Source organism: Bubalus bubalis, chromosome X (genome assembly GCF_019923935.1).
Source record: "Bubalus bubalis isolate 160015118507 breed Murrah chromosome X, NDDB_SH_1, whole genome shotgun sequence".
In the NCBI taxonomy this organism is placed as follows: Eukaryota; Metazoa; Chordata; class Mammalia; order Artiodactyla; family Bovidae; genus Bubalus; species Bubalus bubalis.
The window spans coordinates 134677851-134700603 of record NC_059181.1 but is presented as its reverse complement, the minus strand read 5'-3'; the positions used below and the strand labels follow the sequence as shown (position 1 = coordinate 134700603).

The 22753-nt window shown below is 36.9% G+C and overlaps 1 long non-coding RNA gene across 1 annotated transcript in view; it reads right to left on the bottom strand.

Moving 5' to 3' along the window:
• LOC123331832 overlaps positions 1-21854 on the bottom strand; it is a 150097-nt gene extending 128243 nt beyond the window's left edge. The window contains exon 1 of the long non-coding RNA XR_006548625.2: positions 21251-21854. This is a non-coding gene — a long non-coding RNA (uncharacterized LOC123331832). The remainder of the gene's footprint in view (positions 1-21250) is intronic.
• Positions 21855-22753: the final 899 nt, after the last annotated feature.

Genomic DNA, 22753 nt, shown 5'->3' with positions numbered 1-22753 from the left:
TTCCAAACCTTTAAGTGCAGTCCATCATATTCAACACAATCAATCAATATTCCCAGGAAAGCTGCTGCTCTCGCCTTGTCCTGGATCACAGCCTGAATGGAAAGGAGCTGAAATGTGTTCAGCCCTCTCTTTCCAACTGTTTCCAGCCCTTGGTGTTCAATCTCTCCAAAAAATCTGCTTTCTCCTACTGGGATTATTTCTAGAGGAGTGATTCAGAAAGACCCAACCTCACAAATATGATTAAGAATGAGGATGGCTTCAAGTGTCATGCCTCCTAGAAGGCAGTGGCATCTTTCAGGCACTTTGGCAAATAGATGAGAGAGCTCTGTTTATTTTTTACTAGAATCCCTTCAAAGCAAGCACACCAGGATATAGTCCCTTCCCTTTTGCTCAAGCATTGAAATAGTATTCTTCTGAGAAAAAAAAAAGGGGGGGGTGTATGTGTAAATCTGGCTTTGTGTTTGACAAAAAGTTTAATTTTAATAGCTTTTTCATTTGACAGTAATGTGGCTATCATCACCTTTTTTGTTTTTGGGTTTTTTGTTGTTGTTGTTGTTGCACCACATGGCTTGTGGGATCCTCAGCCAGGAGTTGAACCCAGGCCCAGCTGTGAAGATGCTAAGTCTCAACCACTGGACCACCAGGGTATTCCCTGTCATCAACAAATCTTATCTTTCTGCTTAATAGTGCTTTTCCCACACTTTGGGCAACCTTTGGTCCTCTTCACTCTGCCTTGACTAGGATACAACAGAACACACCCCCAAAATGTTCCAATAACTTTGATTCTTCAAAAGATGTTTGGGTCTTAATTTTTAACCTCAGCATATCAATAGTTCTCCTCCAAAAGTAAAGCTGTTTTTCTGGATGCACTGTTTCATATTAATATGCAAAACACGCACATTAAGAGGGATAATTCACATTGCAAAATAATAGATTCAAGGGAAGTTTTAATCTTCAAGTCAAAGTTCAACTAGTCTATTTCATGTTTGCTATAACTGAGCTATGCTCAGCTTTACCACAGTGAGGCAATATTGTGCAGTGGTTTAAAAGTATAGATTTTTTGAGTCAAGTGTAATGAAATTTAAACTCTGGCTTTTTCTTTTATTAGCTGTAAGAGAAATATGTCACTTCCTCCAAACCTCAGTTTAATCTTCTGTAAAATGGAAAGAATAATAACTCAAAGGGTTAATGTTAAGATTAAAGTATTTAGTACAGAATCTTGCACTCAGTAAGTGTTCAATAAATGGCAGCTTAACAATAGAATCAAAGGAGCAAGATGCTTGTATGTAAATAAAGCAAACTCTTCATACATACTTTTCTAATTAACATACACACACATATACACAAAACCAGTAACGGCCACCATTTTATACACCCATAGACTCTGTGTGTTGGTCTCACTGTCATGTCTCTTTGTGACCTCATGGACTGTAGGTTTCCAGGCTATTCTGTCCCTGGGATTCTCCAGACAAGAATACTGGAGTGGGGTGCCATTTCCATATACTCTAAAAATAACTATATCAACGGATGACTTGGAAGGAATCTAAGTGTCCTTATCATCTTCCCTCTCAACCCTGTCTCTCTCCCTTTGAGTGTTTTTAAGAGAGTTTTGTGATTTGAGTTGCCACTTGATAAAGTGCCATTGCTTTTTAGAAATACCAAAAGAAACGTCACACTGTGGTTGCATGATCCCACAAAGGGGACAGAAAATGAGATGTGTCACAGCTCTGTGCTCTGTCAAGTCCCAGAGAAAGGAGTTGTTATAACTGCTTCATACTCCTACCACTATCTTGGGAAGGGGCTGGAGGTGAAGACGACCTAAAGCAAAAAAAAAAAAAAAAACTGATACTAAAAAAATTTCTCACTAGTCTCTTGGGACTTGCTATAGTTACTGTGACAAAAATTTTTGGAAACAGGTGAAAAAGTTCATCTCAGCTTTCTTGAAAATCTGGGCCATGATTTTCATGGAACTTTAGTCCTTTTGTTAAGTTCACAAAGGTGTTAAGTATATATTCATTATGGTGCCTGGTACACTTACCAAGGGACATAAGACTCAAGAGAAATGGGGGACTATATATGATTATGTATACATTTATTAGACTGTCTAGAAGTGAGGGGAAGGAAAGCTGGAGAAAGGTTGATATCATCTGCGCTGGAAAGGGTATGTGCTCCAGAACGCAAAAAAAAAAAAAAAAAGAATACTAAATATTAATACTGTTAATGATACAGTAAAAAGAAACTATACTACTTTATAGTGAAGGCTAAATATGAAGACCTACAAGACCTTTTAGAACTAACACCCAAAAAAGATGTCCTTTTCATTATAGGGGACTGGAATGCAAAAGGAGGAAGTCAAGAAACACCTGGAATAACAGGCAAATTTGGGCTTGGAGTACAGAATGAAGCACGACAAAGGCTAATAGACTTTTGCCAAGAGAACACGCTGGTCATAGCAAACACCCTCTTCCAACAACACAAAAGACTCTACACATGAACATCACCAGATGGTCAACACCGAAATCAGACTGATTATATTCTTTGCAGCCAAAGATGGAGAAGCTCTATACAGTCAGCAAAAACAAGACCAGGGGCTGACTGTGGCTCAGATCATGAACTCCTTATTGCCAAATTCAGACTTAAATTGAAGAAAGTAGGGAAAACCACTAGACCATTCAGGTATGACCTAAATCAAATCCCTTATATTATATTATATATATATAATATATTATATTATACAGTGGAAGTGAAAAATAGATTTAAGGGACTAGATCTGATAGATAGAGTGCCTGAGGAACTATGGATGGAGGTTCATGACACTGTACAGGAGACAGGGATCAAGACCATCCCCATGGAAAAGAAATGCAAAAAAGCAAAATGGCTCTCTGGAGAGGCCTTACAAATAGCTGTGAAAAGAAGAGACTAGAAAAGGAAAGATATAAGTATCTGAATGCAGAGTTCCAAAGAATAGCAAGAAGACATAAGAAAGCCTTCTTCAGTGATCAATGAAAAGAAATAGACAAAAACAACAGAATGGGAAAGACTAGAGATCTCTTCAAGAAAATTAGAGATACCAAGGGAACATTTCATGCAAAGATGGGCTTGATCAAGGACAGAAATGGTATGGACCTAACAGAAGCAGAAGATATTAACAAGAGGTGGCAAGAATACACTGAACAACTGTAAAAAAAAAAGATCTTCATGACCAAGATAATCACAATGGTATGACCACTCACCTAGAGCCAGACATCCTGGAATGTGAAGTCAAGTGGGCTTTAGAAAGCATCACTATGAATAAAGCTAGTGGAGGTGATGGAATTCTGGTTGAGCTATTCCAAATCCTGAAAGATGATGCTGTGAAAGTGCTGCACTCAATAGGCCAGGAAATTTGGAAAACTCAGCAGTGGCCACAGGACTGGAAAGGTTCAGTTTTCATTCCAATCTCAAAGAAAGACAATGCAAAGAATGCTCAAACTACTGCACAATTGCACTTATCTCACACGCTAGTAAAGTAATGCTCAAAATTCTCCAAGCCAGGCTTCAGCAATATGTGAACCATGAACTTCCAGATGTTCAAGCTGGTTTTAGAAAAGGCAGAGGAACCAGAGATCAAATTGCCAACATCCACTGGATCATCGAAAAAGCAAGAGAGTTCCAGAAAAACATCTACTTCTGCATTAATGACTATGCCAAAGCCTTTGACTGTGTGGAGTCTCCACACAGTCTCCACAATATTGTCTCCACAATAAACTGTGGAGAATTATGAAAGAGATGGGAATACCAGACCACCTGACCTGCCTCTTGAGAAATTTGTATGCAGGTCAGGAAGCAACAGTTAGAACTGGACATGGAACAACAGACTGGTTCCAAATAGGAAAAGGAGTACGTCAAGGCTGTATATTGTCACCCTGCTTATTTAACTTATATGCAGAGTACATCATGAGAAACACTGGGCTGGAAGAAGCACAAGCTGGAATCAAGATTGCTGGAAGAAATATCAATAACCTCAGATATGCAGATGACACCACCCTTATGGCAAAAAGTGAAGAGGAACTAAAAAGCCTCTTGATGAAAGTGAAAGAGGCGAGTGAAAAAGTTGGCTTAAAGTTCAATATTCAGAAAACAAAGATCATGGCATCCGGTCCCATCACTTCATGGGAAATAGATGGGGAAACAGTGGAAACAGTGTCAGACTTTATTTTTCTGGGCTCCAAAATCACTGCAGATGGTGATTGCAGCCATGAAATTAAAAGACACTTACTCATTGGAAGAACAGTTATGACCAACCTAGATAGCATATTCAAAAGCAAAGACATTACTTTGCCAACAAAGGTCCATCTAGTCAAGGCTATGGTTTTTCCTGTGGTCATGTATGGATGTGAGAGTTGGACTGTGAAGGAAGCTGAGCGCTGAAGAATTGATGCTTTTGAACTGTGGTGTTGGAGAAGACTCTTGAGAGTCCCTTGGACTGCAAGGAGATCCAACCAGTCCATTCTGAAGGAGATCAGCCCTGGGATTTCTTTGGAAGGAATGATGCTAAAGCTGAAACTCCAGTACTTTGGCCACCTCATGCAAAGAGTTGACTCATTGGAAAAGGCTCTGATGCTGGGAGGGATTGGGGCAGGAGGAGAAGGGGACCACAGAGGATGAGATGGCTGGATGGCATCACTGACTTGATAGACATTAGTCTGAGTGAACTCCGGGAGTTGGTGATGGACAGGGAGGCCTGGCGTGCTCCGATTCATGAGGTCTCAAAGAGTAGGACACAACTGCACGACTGAACTGAACTGAACTGAAATATAAATTAATAAATAATCATTAAAAATAAATAGATCAGCATTCACTGTGCTCGATCTGTGATATAGCTGGAGTGTATAACAATTGGTGCAGAGTAGGTGGGTAATAACTATGCGATGAATGAACAGAAACTTCAAAATTTTGTAAGGCATAATTTAGAGATTCCCTATGGAAAATCAGTTCAATAAACAATTATTGAGAACCTAGTATGTGCAGTCAATAAGGAATAACATTGCAAGTTAAAGAACCCAATCACCAGAACTCACAATCTACAATAATTAGTCAAATTCTCATTTTACTAGTATATGACTTTTTTACTTATAAACCTGGAAGTTTTCTTAAAATAGAGCAAAATCTTAATGCATAAGTGCTTACAAGAATATCTGAACAAGAAACATCTGACTAGACTGTCACTGTGCTGCTGCTGCTGCTAAGTCACTTCAGTCGTGTCTGACTCTGTGCGACCCCATAGATGGCAGCCCACCAGGCTCCCCCGTCCTTGGGATTCTCCAGGCAAGAACACTGGAGTGGGTTGCCATTTCCTTCTCCAATGCATGAAAGTGAAAAGTGAAAGTGAAGTCACTCAGTCATGTCCAATTCTTCATGACCCCATGGACCACAGCCTACCAGGCTCCTCCATCCATGATATTTTCCAGGCAAGACTACTGGAGTGGGTTGCCATTGCCTTCTCCATCACTGTGCTAGACGTTGCCAAAACAACCAGCAATCCTAAAGGAATTGTGTTTTTTCATTATATTAAGTCAATATACTATTTGGGAAAGGTAAACATTATCAGGAATGAACTTGCCAGGGGAATCTATTACTTTCCAGTTATATATAGTCTGATAAAAGGAAAATAGTATAGAAACATTTTGATTCTGAAGAAGTTGAGAATCCTTTGAAAGTAATCCAATGGTCTAATTTTATAGAAGTGGATACTAAAACCTTAAAAGACCTAAAGTCACAAGAGAGAAGAAATAAGATTTAAACTCAGGGCATCTGAAACTCAGTTCTGTTTTCATTCTTCTAGTCCAATCTATCTGTATGAGACACTGAGTTATTTATTGCATTTCTTTTTTAAAAAAACTTTTTATTTTACATTATAGTTGATTACCACTCTAATGGCACAAAGTTAAGAGGAACTAAAAAGCCTCTTTGATGAAGGTAAAAGAGGAGAGTGAAAAAGCTGGCATAAAACTCAACATTCAAAACACTAAGATCATGGCATCTGGTCCCATCACTTAATGACAAATAGATGGGAAAAATCTGACACTGTTTTTTTTTTTATTTTTTTTTTCTTGGCAGATTTTATTTTCTTGGGCTACAAAATCACTTCAGAACATGACTGCAGCCGTTAAATTAAAAAAACAAAAAACAAAAAACCTTGTTCCTTGGAAGAAAAGCTATGACAAATCTAGACAGCGTATTAAAAAGCAGAGACATTACTTGGCCAACAAAGGTCCATATAGTCAAAGCTATGGTTTTTCCAGTAGTCATGTACAGATGTGAGAGTTGGACCATAAAAGAGGCTCAGCACCAAAGAATTGATCCTTTCAAACTGTGGTGTTGGAGAAGACTCTTGAGAGTCCCTTCAGCTGCAGGCAGATCAAACCAGACAATCCTGAAGGAAATCAACTCTGAATATTCACTGGAAGGACGGATGCTGAAGCTCCAATACTTTGGCCACTTGATGCGAACAGCTAATCTTTGGAATAGATCCTGATGCTGGGAAAGATTGAGGGCACAAGGAGAAGGGGGCAACAGAGGATGAGATGGTTCAATGGCATCCTTAACTCAATGGACATTGAGTCTGAGCAAGCTCCATGAGATAGTGAAGGACAGGGAAGCCTGGTGTGCTCCAGTCAGTGAAGTCTCAAAGAGTAGGATACGACTTAGCAACTGAACAACATAGTGATTAACAGTGTTGTGTTAGTTTCAGGTATAAAACAAAATGATTCAAAACAAAATATCTACTCTTTTTCAAAGCCCTTTTCCCAATTACGTTGTTACATAAAATTGAGCAGAGTTCCCTGTGCTATACAGTAGGTCCTTGTTGGTTACCCATTTTAAATATAGCAATGTTTCAATGCAAGGGAAGGACAAGAGCTGCCAAAGATCAACTTGGTGTACCTAACCATTTTGTCTAGAGATCACTTTGAGAAGGATGACCTCATGGGCCAAATCTTGTCACAAATGTGTTTGTTAGACCTACATGTTATTAAACTTTTTGTATTATTCACCAGCATTTTAAAATTAAGAATTAACATTAACATCCCAACTAGAGGTTTCTCTTGAAAGATAAAGAGATCTGGAACACTGGGTCCTCACCCCTGCATGACAAAAATTTACTAAGGCTAAGTAGGAGATTTCACTATTAAACAGGACATGTGTGTTTCAGTTTACCATTCTCTACAACTCTCTAATGGATCTTACACAGAGCCCATTTCACTCATTTACATTTACATACATGTTCCTGGCACCCTAGTGTTTTGAGTTTGTGACTTCTCAAGTTGACTCCAAATAGAAGATTTCTTCAAGTTTGAGTGTCTTGTGGCCTCAAAGCTCTTAAATAATTAAGAAAATGAGGAGCTTGAAATATCTAACACTACAGAAAGATGGTTAAAAACTCATTCTGTTATTACTGTAAATATTTCTTCAGTGAGGTTCTTTTATTCCTTCATTAGTTAGCAAGGGTGATTTGAGGTTTAAAAAAGAAGTATGTTAAAAAAAGATGCCCAGTAATGAAATAATTTACTGTAACATATGACACGTTTAGTAAAGAAGGATGAGGGAAATTTCACATATTTCACAAATAACATGTGCTTTGGCTGAAAAATGTACAATGTGTAAAATGTATAAAATATTTCAGCTAAACTGTTTCAGGATTATAAATTGCAGCTTATATACTTATGGCATCACAGTTTAACATAGTGCAGATAAAGACTAATACACAGCAGGTAACTAACCAATTACAAGAAGCATACAAGTATAGGCAGAGATAGCCACCTCATAAATCTAAAGCCAAGACCACCAGCCAAAAAGCAAATACATGCACTCAGTTGAGTTCAGTCACTCAGTTGTGTCTGACTCTTTGTGACCCCATGAATCGCAGCACGCCAGGCCTTCCTGTCCATCACCAAATCCTGGACTTCACTCAAACTCACGTCCATCGAGTCAGTGATGCCATCCAGCCATCTCATTCTCTGTCATCCCCTTCTCCTCCTGCCCCCAATCCCTCCCAGCATCAGAGTCTTTTCCAATGAGTCAACTCTTCACATGAGGTGGCCAAAGTACTGGAGTTTCAGCCTCAGCATCATTCCTTCCAAAGAACACCCAGGACTGATCTCCTTCAGAATGGACTGGTTGGATCTCCTTGCAGTCCAAGAGACTCTCAAGAGTCTTCTCCAACACCACAGTTCAAAAGCAACAATTCTTCAGTGCTCAGCTTTCTTCACAGTCCAACTCTCACATCCATACATGACCACTGGAAAAACCATAGCCTTGACTATACAGAACTTTGTTGGCAAAGTAATGTCTCTGCTTTTGAATATGCTATCTAGGTTGGTCATAACTGTTCTTCCAATGAGTAAGTGTCTTTTAATTTCATGGCTGCAATCACCATCTGCAGTGATTTTGGAGCCCCATATCTTTTGTCTACATAATGTCATACAACTAGCTTGTCTACTTTGAAAAAACATTATTTGCCTGAAATGACTTGGTAATTTATAATAGTTATATACCACTACAGAATTATAATTTGATCTGAAATAGAAGACGTTTCTATTTTATACTTAAAAAAATTTTTTTCGGCCAAATAATTTAAGAAGGAAAAATGATTACATGTAGTCTTGGCTTTGGTGTATCATCATCAGTCCCTAACCAGATGAAAAATCTGCTTCTGCACTCCTGTTTTCTTCATCGTTTGATTCTCCTTCCACTGTCTTCTTCACTCAACATATACAGACTATTCAAATGGGCAAATTGACTATGTATGCTGAAATCAAATCTCCCAGTACGAAATATGTTCTTCCTTCCATAAATAATACATAATTATGACCAAGGAAATATACAGGCTCAGCTTTTATTTTCCTTTCTATACACATTCTCCTATGGACCTGAAGTAAGCACAGGTCGAGAACCATTATCCTGAAAAGAGGATGTTTAGAGTGCAGCAAACTTCCAAAGACATGTTTGCCCTCAAAATTAAAAGGTCTCGTGTAAGGTTGTACTCAAAGCATAGAATTATTTTCTGCTCAAGGTAATTCCAGTATGACTTTCATAATGCTTTATTTGGGGCTTTGTTTTTGTTCTTTTTTTTTTTTTTTTTTTTTTCCCTTCCCACCCATAGATTCCTTGAAAATTCCTTTCAAAGTTGGTTTGAAAATTCTTAAATTGCCCACTGGAGGGCCCTTGAGTTAACTAGAATATCACAACTGATGGATCTTTGTTCAAGTTCTAGAAAATCATGCAAGGTAAATTGTAGAGAATTTAAGACTCAAACTAGGGTTTTTTTTGTTTTTTTTTTTTTTTTAACATGTTACTATACTTTCCATCTTCCTCTCTAAAATCACCTTTGTTTCCCAATATTTTCTTTGTAAACCTCATTATGATCTTGCTCCAGCAAAAACCCTTCATATAGGAAAGTGTTATAAGTAACTGTTGTTTAATAATTTTAACATCTCTCTAGCATTTTCTATGTGGTTGCTAAGCAATAAAGTTATGTTAGAAACTTGGACATTGAGTGTACATGATTGAATCTTCAAATAAAACTTGTCCTTTAACTGGTGAACAGAGTATTTGATGGGGAATTATGGTGTTATGATTCCTTCCATATTAAAGAGATAAACACAAAAATAAAAATTATCCTAATATACTTGCAATATTTTTTAAAAATCGAGTCTGATATTAGGTTGATGGTTATTTCCTAAAGATGCTTATGGTTTGAAACTTTTGTGACCATATGACAGTCGGCAAGGATCATTTGCCTATCACTCTGTGGAGAGACCTGAAGAAAGTATCTCTGTTGACACAAAATTTAGGTTCTGATTGGATTGTTCAGAGGAACATGGAGGTATGCACACATATATAAAATTAAGTAGCATTATAGTATGAAGAATAATTTTCAGAAGTTCAGAATTTTTATTATAGCATCACTGAAAGATGGTAATTCAGCCTGATGGATAATTCCAAAGCTTACTGTCTCATGAGATGGTTCATGTCTTTGACATTTTTTTGGAGAATGTCTGTCTCTCATCCTAAACTGGACATGTAATGCTGGATTCTCAACACTTAACAGTGCCTAGAAAATGGTACATACTTAATAAAATTGTGTTGAATGAATGTACTTTTTTATATCAAGTCAATAATTAATGGCTGCAATTTCTTTCCCTAGTATTACTTAGATTTTCTCTTTGGACAAACACAGAACAAGCCTGGTCTCATTTGCAGGATAGAACTTTAAATATTTGGAGGGATTCCTAAAATCATAGAGTTCCAAAACTGAGAATTACCCTATTTTCAAATTAGAGGACTCAGCCCCCAGGATATGTGCCAGGGCATAAAGGAGCCATGAAAGAAATGGTCATATTGTTCTGCAACATCTATTTAAAAAACTCTACATAAAATGCTTTTATATTAAAATATAGGTACAAAGTGAACTGGTATGAAAAATTTACATGAATTTGTCAAATAAAATAAGAAATTTCAATGAAATGTCATATTTGAAAAGGGCTTCTGCCATACACCCCAGCCTACAGAGAAACCATAGATATTTTCCTTATTGGTTATTGGCTTGTTGGTAGAAATGTTTGAGAAGATAGTTTCAGCAGGCTGCTGCATCGTATCAGTGAGAAAGCTGACATCCAGTGAAAAGAAGCAACTTCACAGGAGTCACAATGTATATTAATGACAGATTCCAGACTAGAATCTATGTAACATCACTCATATCCAATAACTTTTTTTCAATCATGTGTGTAACATATTTCATGATTCTTCATTGTCCAGATTATCCTCCTGCCAGGTATATCTTAATACATAATGCTTCAAGTTATCCTTTAAACTGCCAACAAGTTCTAAGATACAAGTCAATACATGAACTCTCCTCTTCAGAAACCTTCAGAAACATTCAGTACCAAAAAGTATGGAAGTGTTCAAAACACAAAATGATGGGGGCATGTTAAAGGAGTATGGGAGACAACCTATAAAAGTTCTCAGTGGAAGAAACTTTAACAAATTGAGCAGCAAATAAAATAGCAAACTATTGGTTATAACTCAAAATATGAAATAAGTATGCATAAATCCATAAATAAATGAGTGAATAACTAAATGGAGACAAATCTTCCTCAAAGAAGAATTCCAAATAATATCTGTAGATACATCTCCCTCCAAGGAGTAGAGATTAACTGCCTCCTTCAGAGTGTCGATTTCCTGACTTACTTCTATAGAATAGAGAAGCCTGGCAAATACCACTGTAAACAAGAGATGAAGGTTAATACCACCACTGAAGCCACAAGGACATCACATATCCTCTTCTATGGTATGAGAAGAAGGCAATTCACTTCTGTTATATTCTTCCCCAAATCTATAACCTCAGTCTTAGGAAAAAAATATCTAACTGAGAACATTATACAAAATACCTGACCAGAATTCCTCACAACTGTCAAGGTTATCAAAAATAAGAAAAAATCTGATAAATTGTCACAATAATTAGAAGCCTAAGGAGAGATGATGACTAAATGTAATTTGGTCTCCTGGATAGAATTCTAGATTTTTAGAAAGAGTGATGCTGGTAATGGGGGAGTCTATAGATGTGTAGGGGCAGGGGATATACGGCAAATCTCTGTAACTTCCTCTCATTTTTTGTTACAAATACAAAGCTGCTCTAAAAATGTCTTTCAAAGGAAATGAGGGTAGGAAAAGTGATGAAATCCCAAAGTGTGTATCACTTAGTTAATGGTAATATATCAACACCAGTTTCTTAGTATTGACAAAAGTATCTTGATAATGTATGATGTTAACATTAAGAGAAACTGGGTGGCAAGTATTTGAGAAGACATTGTACTAGTTCTGCAACTTTTCTAGAAATATAATTTTTTGAACATTTAAAAAAAAGACAAATTCCATGAGCTTAACATTAGGAAAAATGGCAAGAATATGGAATTCTAACAGCTTGTTCTACCACAGAAACACTAAAGAATGTGAGTTAAAAACTGATTCTGTTACACAATGAAACTTTCAAAATTCTGAGAAACAATCAATGGTTTACAGCAATCAAATGAATGCCCAATCAGGAAAGCAGTGACTTAAAACATGGGAAGAGGGCTTTGTAACATTTGAACTTAGTCTTGTCCTACCTTCCTCTCCAGCATGAGGGTGATTTTGGAGATGAGGGCCCATATTTCAAGTGTGGTCACCTGACTTTGGTAAGAGCAGAGTAGGCCTTGTTCCCAAGAAACTTTGTTTCTCTGTTTTGACCTTAAGGAGTTTCCCTGAAGGACTGGAATAGGATTTTGCTTTTGTTTCTCTTTACTTGGAACTCTCTCAGGACAGAAAAGTGGCTAAGCATAGAGCTTTCCTCAAAAACACTGAAAGGTAAACAAGCTGCTGCTTCCACTGGCAAAGATTAAACTTGGGTCAGTTGCTTCTCAAAGAACCTGCATATAATGAGGACTCTAGGAAGCCAAGCACATGTCCAGAGATAGATTCATGATGGGAAAAGACCTAAGCTTTCACCTCAGCAGATTTTTAGGTTCAGTGCCAGCAGGAAGTCAAGGTTAAGGCAGTGCTGCAAAGGACCCAAATAAGCTTTAAAACATCTCCCCAACACAGAGTCAATCTGTGCAAAGACTGGTAGTGTATTTTTTTTTATCTTTTTACTGTTTTATTTATGTTTTTGGCTACATATATTTAAGAGTATTTCTGTCACACCACAAGCTGACCACAAGTCAAAGAGTGTCCATAGAAACCATAAAAAAAGAATAACAGCCAGAAAAAAATAGTTTTGAAAAAATCACTAAACAAACAACTACAACCCACAGCAAGCAAGGAAAATAACAGAGAAAAGTTTAAGGACCTGATCTTCAGAGTGACCGCATTATAATATTTAAAAGTCAGTTTCAACAAAAACTTACAAGGCACACAAAGAAACAAAAAAATATGATCCATTCACAGGGTAAAAGAAGAAATTAACAGAAACTAACCCTGTCAAATCAGAGGTGTTGCTGCTACTAGGAAAAGACATTAAATTGACTGCTACAACTATGCTTAGGGGGCTCAAGCAAACCTTGGACAAAGAACTAAAGGAAAATAGAAGAATGCTTCCTCAAGAACAACAAAAAAAGAATAACAATAAATATAGAAATTATAAAATAGAAGATATAATTTCTGACACTGACAAGTACAGTAACTGTAATAAAAATAAATAATTAAATGGTTTCAACAATAGATACGAGTAGGCAGAAGAAAGAATCAATGAATTTGAAGGTAGGTCCACTGAAATTAATCAGTCTGAGTAGCAGAAAGAAAAAATGAAGAAAAATAAACAACATCCAAGAGACCTATGGGATACTATCAAGCATATCAACATATGCTTAATGGGAGTCCTGGAAAGAGAGGAGAGAGAAAAAGGAATAGAAAGAACATGTGAAAACTCAATGGCCAAATACTTTCTAGATTTCATAAAGATATAAATTTATACGTCCAAGAAGTTCAACATACTCCAAGCAGAACAAATGTAAAGAGATCTACACTGAGACATATTATAATCAAATGATAAAAAGACAGAGCATCTTTAAAGTTGAGAGACCAAAGCAACTTCTCAAGTACAAGGGATCCCCAATAAGATTAACAGTCAATTTCTCACCAGACTTTGGATGCCAGAAAGCACCATGATGATATGTTTAAAATACTGGGGAAAAAACTGCATCAAATAATTATATTCATGTCAAAACTGACTTTGAGTTATGAAAGAGAAATCAAGGTATTTCCAGATAAACAAAAGCTGAGAGAATTTGTATCTAGGTAAGCTTCCCTCAAGAAGTCCTTCAGGCTGAAATGAAAAGACATTAGGTAGTAATTCAAAGCCATGTGAAGAAAACAAGAGTAAAAGTAACTACATATGGGACTTCCCTGGTGGCGCAGTGGATAAGAATCTGCCTGCCAGTGCAGGACACACAGGTTCAATCCCTGGCCTGGGAAGATTCCACATGCCATGAGGCAACTAAGCTTGTGCTCCACAAGAGAAGACACTGCAATGAGAAGCCCATGCACCACAATTAAGAGTAGGTATAAAATTTTTAAAAAAATCTGTATATACAATTTTTACAGAATAAAAACTGAAAATGCATCAAAATGTTAGGCTGAAAAAAAAATCAAATAACCACAAGAAAATTCAGCTACACAAGAAATAGAAAATGAAAGTTATTAAATGTATAGAAAACAAATACAAAATGGCAGAAGTCCTTCTTTATTGGTATCTACTTTAAATATAAATGAATAAATATTGACTAAAAGAGATTGGCAGAAAGGATAAAATAACATGAACCAACCATATGCTATGTACGAGATATTCACTTCATATCCAATGTTGTAAATAAGTTGAAAGTGAAAAACAGAAAACTATATTCCATAAAAATTGTAGTCAGGAGGGCAGAGATGGCTATACTAATATTATACAAAACAGGATTTTAGTCAAAAAGTGTTACCAGAGACAAAGGATGTTTTATACTGATAAAAAGGTCAGTGTATCAAGAATATATAACAACTGTAAACGTATGCAAACCTAATAAACAGTGCTCAAAAGCATATGAAGCAAAATTTGACAGAACTATAGTGAGAAAGAAAACAACAGCTTCATGTAATCAGAGAGTTCAATAACCCATTTATAATTGATAGATCAACCAAACGGACAATAGGTAAAGAAATAAAGGACGTGAATAACCATATACGATTAGACTTTTCACTGCTTTCAGTATTTTTCAGTGTCAGAAATTATATCTGCTTCTATTTTATACTTTTTATATTTATTATTATTCTTTTGTTGTTGTTGAGGAAGCATTCTTCTGTTTTCCTTTAGTTCTTTGTCCAAAGCTTGCTTTAGCTCCTTAAACATAGTTGCAACAGTCAATTTAATGTCTTTTCCTAGACAGAGACAGAATCACTCCACAGAAAAATCATAAGCAACTCTTCTCAAGTTTACATGGAACGTTCTCCATGATAGACCTTGTGTTAGCCCATAAAAAAAATCTCAATATATTTTAAAAAATTGAAGTCATACAATTTACCTTCTGTGACAACAGTGAATTTTATTGAATGAAACTAGAAATAAAATATCAGAGGAAATCTGGAAAATTAACAAAATATGAAAATTATATATCACACTCTCAAGTAAGCACTAGATCAAAGAAATCACAAGGGAAATTAGAAAATATTTCGAGACCAGTGAAAACAAAACATGACATACCAAAACTTGTTAGATGCAGCAAAGGCTGTGCTTATATGGAAAAATATACTATAAAAATTACTTTAAGAAAGATGAAAGATCTCAAAAACCAATCACCTAAACTTATACCTTAAGGAACTATAAAAAGAGCAAACTAAATCCAAAACTATCAGAGGGAAGAAAATAAAAACTACAGAATGGATAGAATTTTTTAGAAGAAAACTAATGAAACCAGAAGTTGGTTCTTTGAAAAGATCAACAAAATTGATAATTCTTTAGCTAGAGTGACTAAGAAAAAGAGAGGAGACACAGATAATTAAAATCTGAAATTAAAATGGGGATATCACTACTGGTGTTATATAAATAAAAGGATTATAGGAAAATATTATGAACTGTAAAGCAACAAATTATATTAACCAAGATGAAATGGACAAATTTATAGAAACACACAAATTACCAAAACTGACTCAAAAAATAGATAATCTGAAACACAGCTAAAACTACAGAGATTGAATCAAAAACCTACCACAAATGAAAAGCCCAAGACCAGATGGCTTCACCGGTATTTAAAGAAGATTAACAAAATCCTTCTGAAAACTTCTTCCAAAATAGAAAATGAAGTAATTCTCTCTATTCCATGAAGCCAGCATTACCCTGATATCAAAGCCAGACAAGGACAAAACAAGAAAAATACAGACCAATATCCCTCATGAAAATATTATAGATGCAAACTCTCTATTGAACACTACCAGAGTCCAGCAGTATTAAAAGGACTACACGTCATGACTAAGTGGGATTTATCCCAGAAATGCAGGGGTATTTCAACATCTGAAAAGCAACCACATTAGTAAAATGGAGGTGGGGGAAAAAAACCAAACACAATCTCAATTGAGGAAAGAAAAGCATCTGATAAATTTCAACACTCTTTCATGATAAAAGCCCTCAAAATCTAGGAATAAAAGGGGCCTTTCTCAACATGATAAAGTTATTCATGACAAACCCACAGCTAATATAATACTCACTAGTGGAAAAACTGAAAGCTTTTCCCCTAAGCTCAGGAACAAGACTAGAAATTCACTTTCACCCTGGTATTCAACATAATACCAAGAAGTTCTAGCTCGAGAAGTTGACAAGAGGAAGAAATAAAAGTAGCTAAAACAGAAAAGAAGAAGTAAAACTAAATCTGTGAACAGACAAAACAACCTTATATTAAAAAATGCTAAAGAATTCACACACACACACACCAAAAAAAAAAAAAAAAAAGGCTTACAGCTAAAAAATCAGTAAAATTGCAGGATACAAAATGAATATATACAAATTGATTTTTTCTATACAATGCCAATGCAGAATCAAAAAATAAAATAAACAAAACAATTCACTTTACTATAGGCTCAAAAAGAATAAAATCCTTAGGAATCAATGTACAAGAATTTTACAATGAAAAGTCCAAAATATTGTTCAAGTACACTAAAAAGATATAAAGAAGTGGAAAGATATCCTATGTTCATAAACACAAAGACAATATTATAAACTGTCAGGATTACTCAAAGTAATCTATAGATTCAATGTATTTCAAAATATTCAATGTATTTCCAAAATATTCCATTTATCAAAAGCCCAATGGCTTTTTGTGCAGATATGGAAGTGCCAATCTTTAAATTTATGTGGAATTGCAAGGAACTCCAAATAGCTGAGACAATATTGAAAAAGATGAAAAAAATTGGAGGATTCACACTTCCTGATTTCAATATGGACCTCAAAGCTACAGCAATTACACCATGTAGTAGTAGCATAATGATAGGCATATTAATCCATGGAACAGAACTGAAAGCCCAGGTATGTTCAGCTGATTTTCAACAAGGATGCCAAGATCATTCAAGGGTAATAATCTTTTCAATAAGCAGTGCTGGAACAACTGGATATCCACATGAAAACATCAAAGTGTACCTATATCACACCATATACAAAGATTTACTCAAAAAGGATTAAAGACATTCATTTAATAATTGAAACTATACAAGTCTTAGAAGAAAACAATGGCAGATTTTCATGTTTTGGGTTTTGGCAAAGTGTTCCTAAATATGATACCAAGAGCACAAGCAACAAAATTTAAAAACAAACGAAATGGACTTCATCAAAATTAAATACTTCTGTGCAAAGTATCCTATCAAGAAAGTGGAAACAAGCTACAGTAGTAAACTGAATAAACTTGTTTCTTCCTTTCTGCTCATAGCATTTTGCAGTATATCTGTTAATTATTTAATTCTGCCTTGCATAGTGCCTGGCATCCCTTATTCTTTTTTTAATTCCTTAGAACTCTCAAGTGGCTTGTATATTGCAGGTGATCAATAAAGTCTTAAGTACTGATTGAATGCCAGTTTATCCTGTTTCCCAGATACTTATCATTCAGGAACACATGAAAATAATGCCTTGGTAATGAACAAATGTTCTAAGGAAATGTACAATAAAGGCATAACCAAACTCATTTTGGTACAGTAAGGAATACATCCTAGACAAATAAATTTCAAACCAAACTTTGAAGTAAGGAAATGTTTCATTGGTGCTTAGTGGAAATGAATCTACAGTATGGAAGAGTGTGAAATGAGGTGACCAACAAATGAGACACGTGGGCTCTGATTGGAAGGAATAGAAAATTGATGGTTCCAAGCAGGAAATAAAAGGCATTTTGTTATTTAGGCAAGCCAGAAGAGATTTTTTTTTCTAACAACTTGTCTATCAAATCAAAAGGATTAGATATGGTATCATATATCTCATGGTACCATATGAAATCTACTATGTGAGATATGAATGGATATATACCATTGATAGGGCTTCCCTGGTGGCTCAGTTGGTAAAGAATCTGCCTGCAATGTGGGAGACCTGGGTTCAATCCCTGGTCTGGGAAGATTCCCCTGGAGGAGGGCATGGCAACCCACTCCAGTATTCTTGCGTGGAGAATCTCCATGGACAGAGGAACCTAGTGGACTAGAGTCCATGGGGTTCCAAATAGTTGGACATGACTGAGCCACTAAGCACAGCACATACCAATGATAGGTTATATGGATCCTATAAAATGAGACAATCCACACCATATGGCAGTATCTCACAATATAATTGAACAAGTGAGATGTCAGGGTACAGATTGGTTTAGGCATCTATCTACTTACTGGAAGGTTATAGATTATCCTAAAGCCTTAGTTCTAGTTTTTTAAAGGTAGTATTTATGTCACAATATAAATAAATCATTTGTACACTTTACTAATGTTATTGTCATACATGGCCATCAAAATACACTGTAGTAAGTCAAAATCAGTCACTATAATTGGATGGGACTATTTTATATGTGTGTGTGTGTGATTAATAGACATTGCTACAGGCACGTTTGCTTAAGTGTATTATTGGTTATGAAACCTGCTTTAGCACTCTGTACCAACTGGTGTTTTTTATGATGCAGTCTGGTGATTGTCTACTGTTGACTTTTGTTGTTTTATCTTCTTTGTGTACAGGCAGAGTCTTACTGGATATCAATATCTCTATCAGCTAAATGGGGACAGTAGTATTGCCCATGACAACCTTCCTCCCCAGTCTAAAATGGTAATAGAGACATGCTAAAGCTAGATTGCTGATGGTTTCTTCCAAACTGGGTGACAAGAAAAAATACACAACAGGCTCTTATCAATGAAGAATAACCTACAAGAATATTAAATGTTTCACTTACCCACTTAAATACTTTTCAAGCCCTTTTAACTTTGACAAGTATAAAGGAAAAAATCTTCTTGACAATGATCAAGAGTGGAAAAACGTGGATGCAATTTGGTTGCCTGCCAGATAAATGAAGGACAAACTAAATAACACCTCCATGTCATTAGAGATGATGATACAGCTTGACAAGGAGTCTGACAGTATCTAAGTGTTTTTACTTCATAGAAAGCGGATTGACTCTTCAGGCTTTAAAAAGAACAGAAAACAAAGATGTTTTGTTGGGAGTAAGGAAAGCTGTGGGATCTTCACATTATTTTTGTACCTTGAACCCACCTTTCTCATATGACAGGGGTCATTCTTCATTTAATCCCCCATACCCCTCAAAAACCTGCAACTTAGAATCCAACAACAAAAATTTTCCATCTACGGTTTAAGATAATTTAATTATCTCAAATGTCACTAAAGGAAAAAAATGTTAAAAGTTAAAAAAGCACACACAAAAAAATCTACATCTAAAATTAATACAACTTGTTTTAATATATATGAACACAGCATTTACCCTGATTCATTTGCATTTGGACGGAACAGTGTGGTTTGCAATGCACTTTTAAATAAGCTAACTCATTTTGTCCTCACCTAGAAGCTCTGAAGTTGGACAGAGATTGGGAAATGTTAGCATTCCCATTTCACAAAAGAGAATGTGGAGCCCTAGTCCAAGGTCACAGGTGTAAAGCCTTGTACCAAGGCCATCCCTGGAACTGCCTTAGATCCATTGCAACCATTGCCATGAGCCCCACTGACCTAAACCGGCCCCCATATTAGGTAAAAATACCCACCTAGAGCACCCCAACCAATCACCTAATGCCACCCTTCCAGCAGGATTGTTTCTTTGTCTTGAGGCTGTAAACACTGACTACTAACCCATAAAAGGGGTCAGCTCTCCTTTGAGCCAGTGCACTGTTCTAATAGCATCTGCTCTAATTCTGCCTCATGTCTGGAAGTTCCTTTCCAACCCGCACACAGACCAAGACAGAAGACTTCTCATGTGAAGTGATGCACTCAAGGTCACACAAGGAAGTGGCAAAGCTAGAACTAATAAGGAAGGTCTTCAGACTCTATATCTTGTCCTTTTTTCCCCAATGCGATTGTCCCCTGCCTCAAAGTAACATATTCATGTAAACATTTTACTAGAGTTTCTCAAGTGCTTTCACACCTATTAGGTGGAACCATATGGAACATTACTTAACCAACTAAAATGGCAATTCCACATGGTTCAAACAAACATTGCATTTTATTTTCAGAAGGTTCCTCACTGTTCACCTACCTTTCTGTAGGCACTGCCTCTCACATCATCCTCATCCCCAAACACTTTTAACATAAGCAGGGACCACTGTTGCCAGATGCTCTCAATTTAAGATCACATGTTGTGAATTTTTAATCACTCACTCCTTTCTAATGGGTTATTTGCCCTCTTCCATCTAGATCCTTTAAGTGACTAATAAATGACTTTATACAAGAGTTCTAATAACTGAGATGAGCAACATGTTACCTCTCAGAAAGGCATTTGCCCTAGTCTTCATAGGTCATTAATTCAAAGGAGTAAATTTCTAATGAATCTCTCTACCAGTATTGGAGGAGAACGGGTGTTGCCCCTTATAAGAGTGTCACTGATGTCCACCAAGAAGCTAAACCTTTACTTGACCTGTATGGAAGATTTCCTCTTGTTTACTTGCACTTTTCTCTCTCCATCCTTTACTTCCTTCCCTCTTCTCTCTCTCTCCATTTTGTCTCATTCTCTCTTGATTTACCTTTTTTTCTACTATCCTTTTACCCAAAAGATTTTCCTCCCTTTCCCTCTTTCACCAGAGTAACCCTTTCTTATTTCAGGCCTTCTTTCTCATTACCTGTAAAATAATTTCACCTGTCAATATCCATAGGACAATACTTAGCAATTATAATTTTCATCTGTTCACAAGTAGCAACTAGCTTCCAATTTAAAACTATTCATAGCACACGCAGTGGTCCATGGATCTATCTCTTGGTTCAACATTGTTTGTACCAGACTTGTAGACACCCCTTCTTCCAGCCTCGGACCACCCTTCAGCCTCTTTTCCAATCACATCCTCCGAGACTATCTTCTCTGTCCTCCTCAGCCTCCTGGGCCAGCCAATGCCATTTTCTTTTTTGTTGTTGTTGTTGCTTAACTGGTTATGGCTGACCCACCATGGGCACCCAGATTCGTCAGAATTATTCCACTTAGATGAAGGCCACCATCAACCATGGGCTCATCTTGAACCTGGATACTCTAACACTTACCTCTCTTTGGGCTTCTATTTCAATCAAAAGGTTGTGGCTCTGGAGGGGGTGGGTCATTTCTGTGACTTCACAGTGGAGAAGCTTAAGGGCGCTCAGCATCTCTTAAAGATTCAAAACGGTCGCAGTGTCCCTACCCTCTTTCAGGAGTGCAGAAGCTGTCCCAAGATGAATGGGATAAAACTCTAGACAATAAGGAAGCTGCCACAGCCCTGGATAAGAACCTGAGCCAGGCCTTTTTGGACCTGCCTGCCCTGGGTTCTGCTCGCGCAGACCTCCATGCCTGTGACTTCCTAGAGAGTGGCTTCCTGGAGGAGCAACTGAAACTCATCAAGTAGATTACAACCACCCATAGCCCATACCCCAACCCCTGCAGACTGAGGGTGGGGTGGAGGGAGAGTTGAGCCAGTAACTCTTCCAAAGGTTCACCCTCAACCAGCCTAGGAGCCCAGAAACCTTTGATGGGCCCCTCTGCATCCCCCTGAAGTCAGGGCTTCTGTCTTAAGCCTCTCCCTGCAGTCACCAGACAGCTTTGTAACTACCTTGGAGCCCTGGCCCAAGCTGTCGACCAAAAGGAAAACATCAAGGACAAAGCAAAAATAGCCACAACAAAACAAAACTCTATCAAATCTTTTATTTAGCACTTACTGATTGTCCCTAATTGTACTAATCATGTTACATGCATTCGCGTTTAAATTAACTTTTAAACAATGTATTTATTTTAATTGTAGGATAATTGCAATATTGTGATGGCCTCTGCCATAAGTCAACATGAATCGGTCATAGGCATACATATGTACCCTCTCTCCTGAACGCTCCTCCCACTTTGCTCCCCACCCCATCCCTCCAGGTTGTTATAGATCATCAGCTTTGAGTTCCCTGCATTATATATTAAACTCCCACTGGCTATCCATTTTGCATATGGTAATGTACACATTTCAATGCTATTCTCTCAAATCATCCCACCTCTCCTTCTCCCACTTGTCCAAAAGTCTGTTCTTTGTGTCTCCTTGGCTGCACTGCACGTAGGATTGTCAGTACTAGCTTTCTAGATTCCAAATATATGCATTAATATACAGTATTTGTCTTTCTCTCTGAGGAAACCATAATTGAAAAAGAAAGATATACCCTAATGTTCATTGCAACACCATTTACAATAGGTAGCACATGGAAGCAAACTAGATGTCCATCCACAGATGAATGGATAAGGAAGTTGTGGTACATATACACAATGGAATTACTCAGCTATAAATTAGCTTTTAACTTGAGATGATTATAGAGTCACATGCAGTTGTAACAAATAGTAAAGAGAGATCCTGCATGTAGCATTTACACATTTCCTCCAATGGTAATATCTGCCAAAAGTAGTACAAAATCACAACCAAGATATAGACATTAGTATAGTCAAGATACAGAAGATTTCCATCACAAGGATCATTCATTTTGCTCTTTTTTAGTCACACCTACACTCATCCCTACCCTCTGCCCTGTCCCTGACCTAGCATA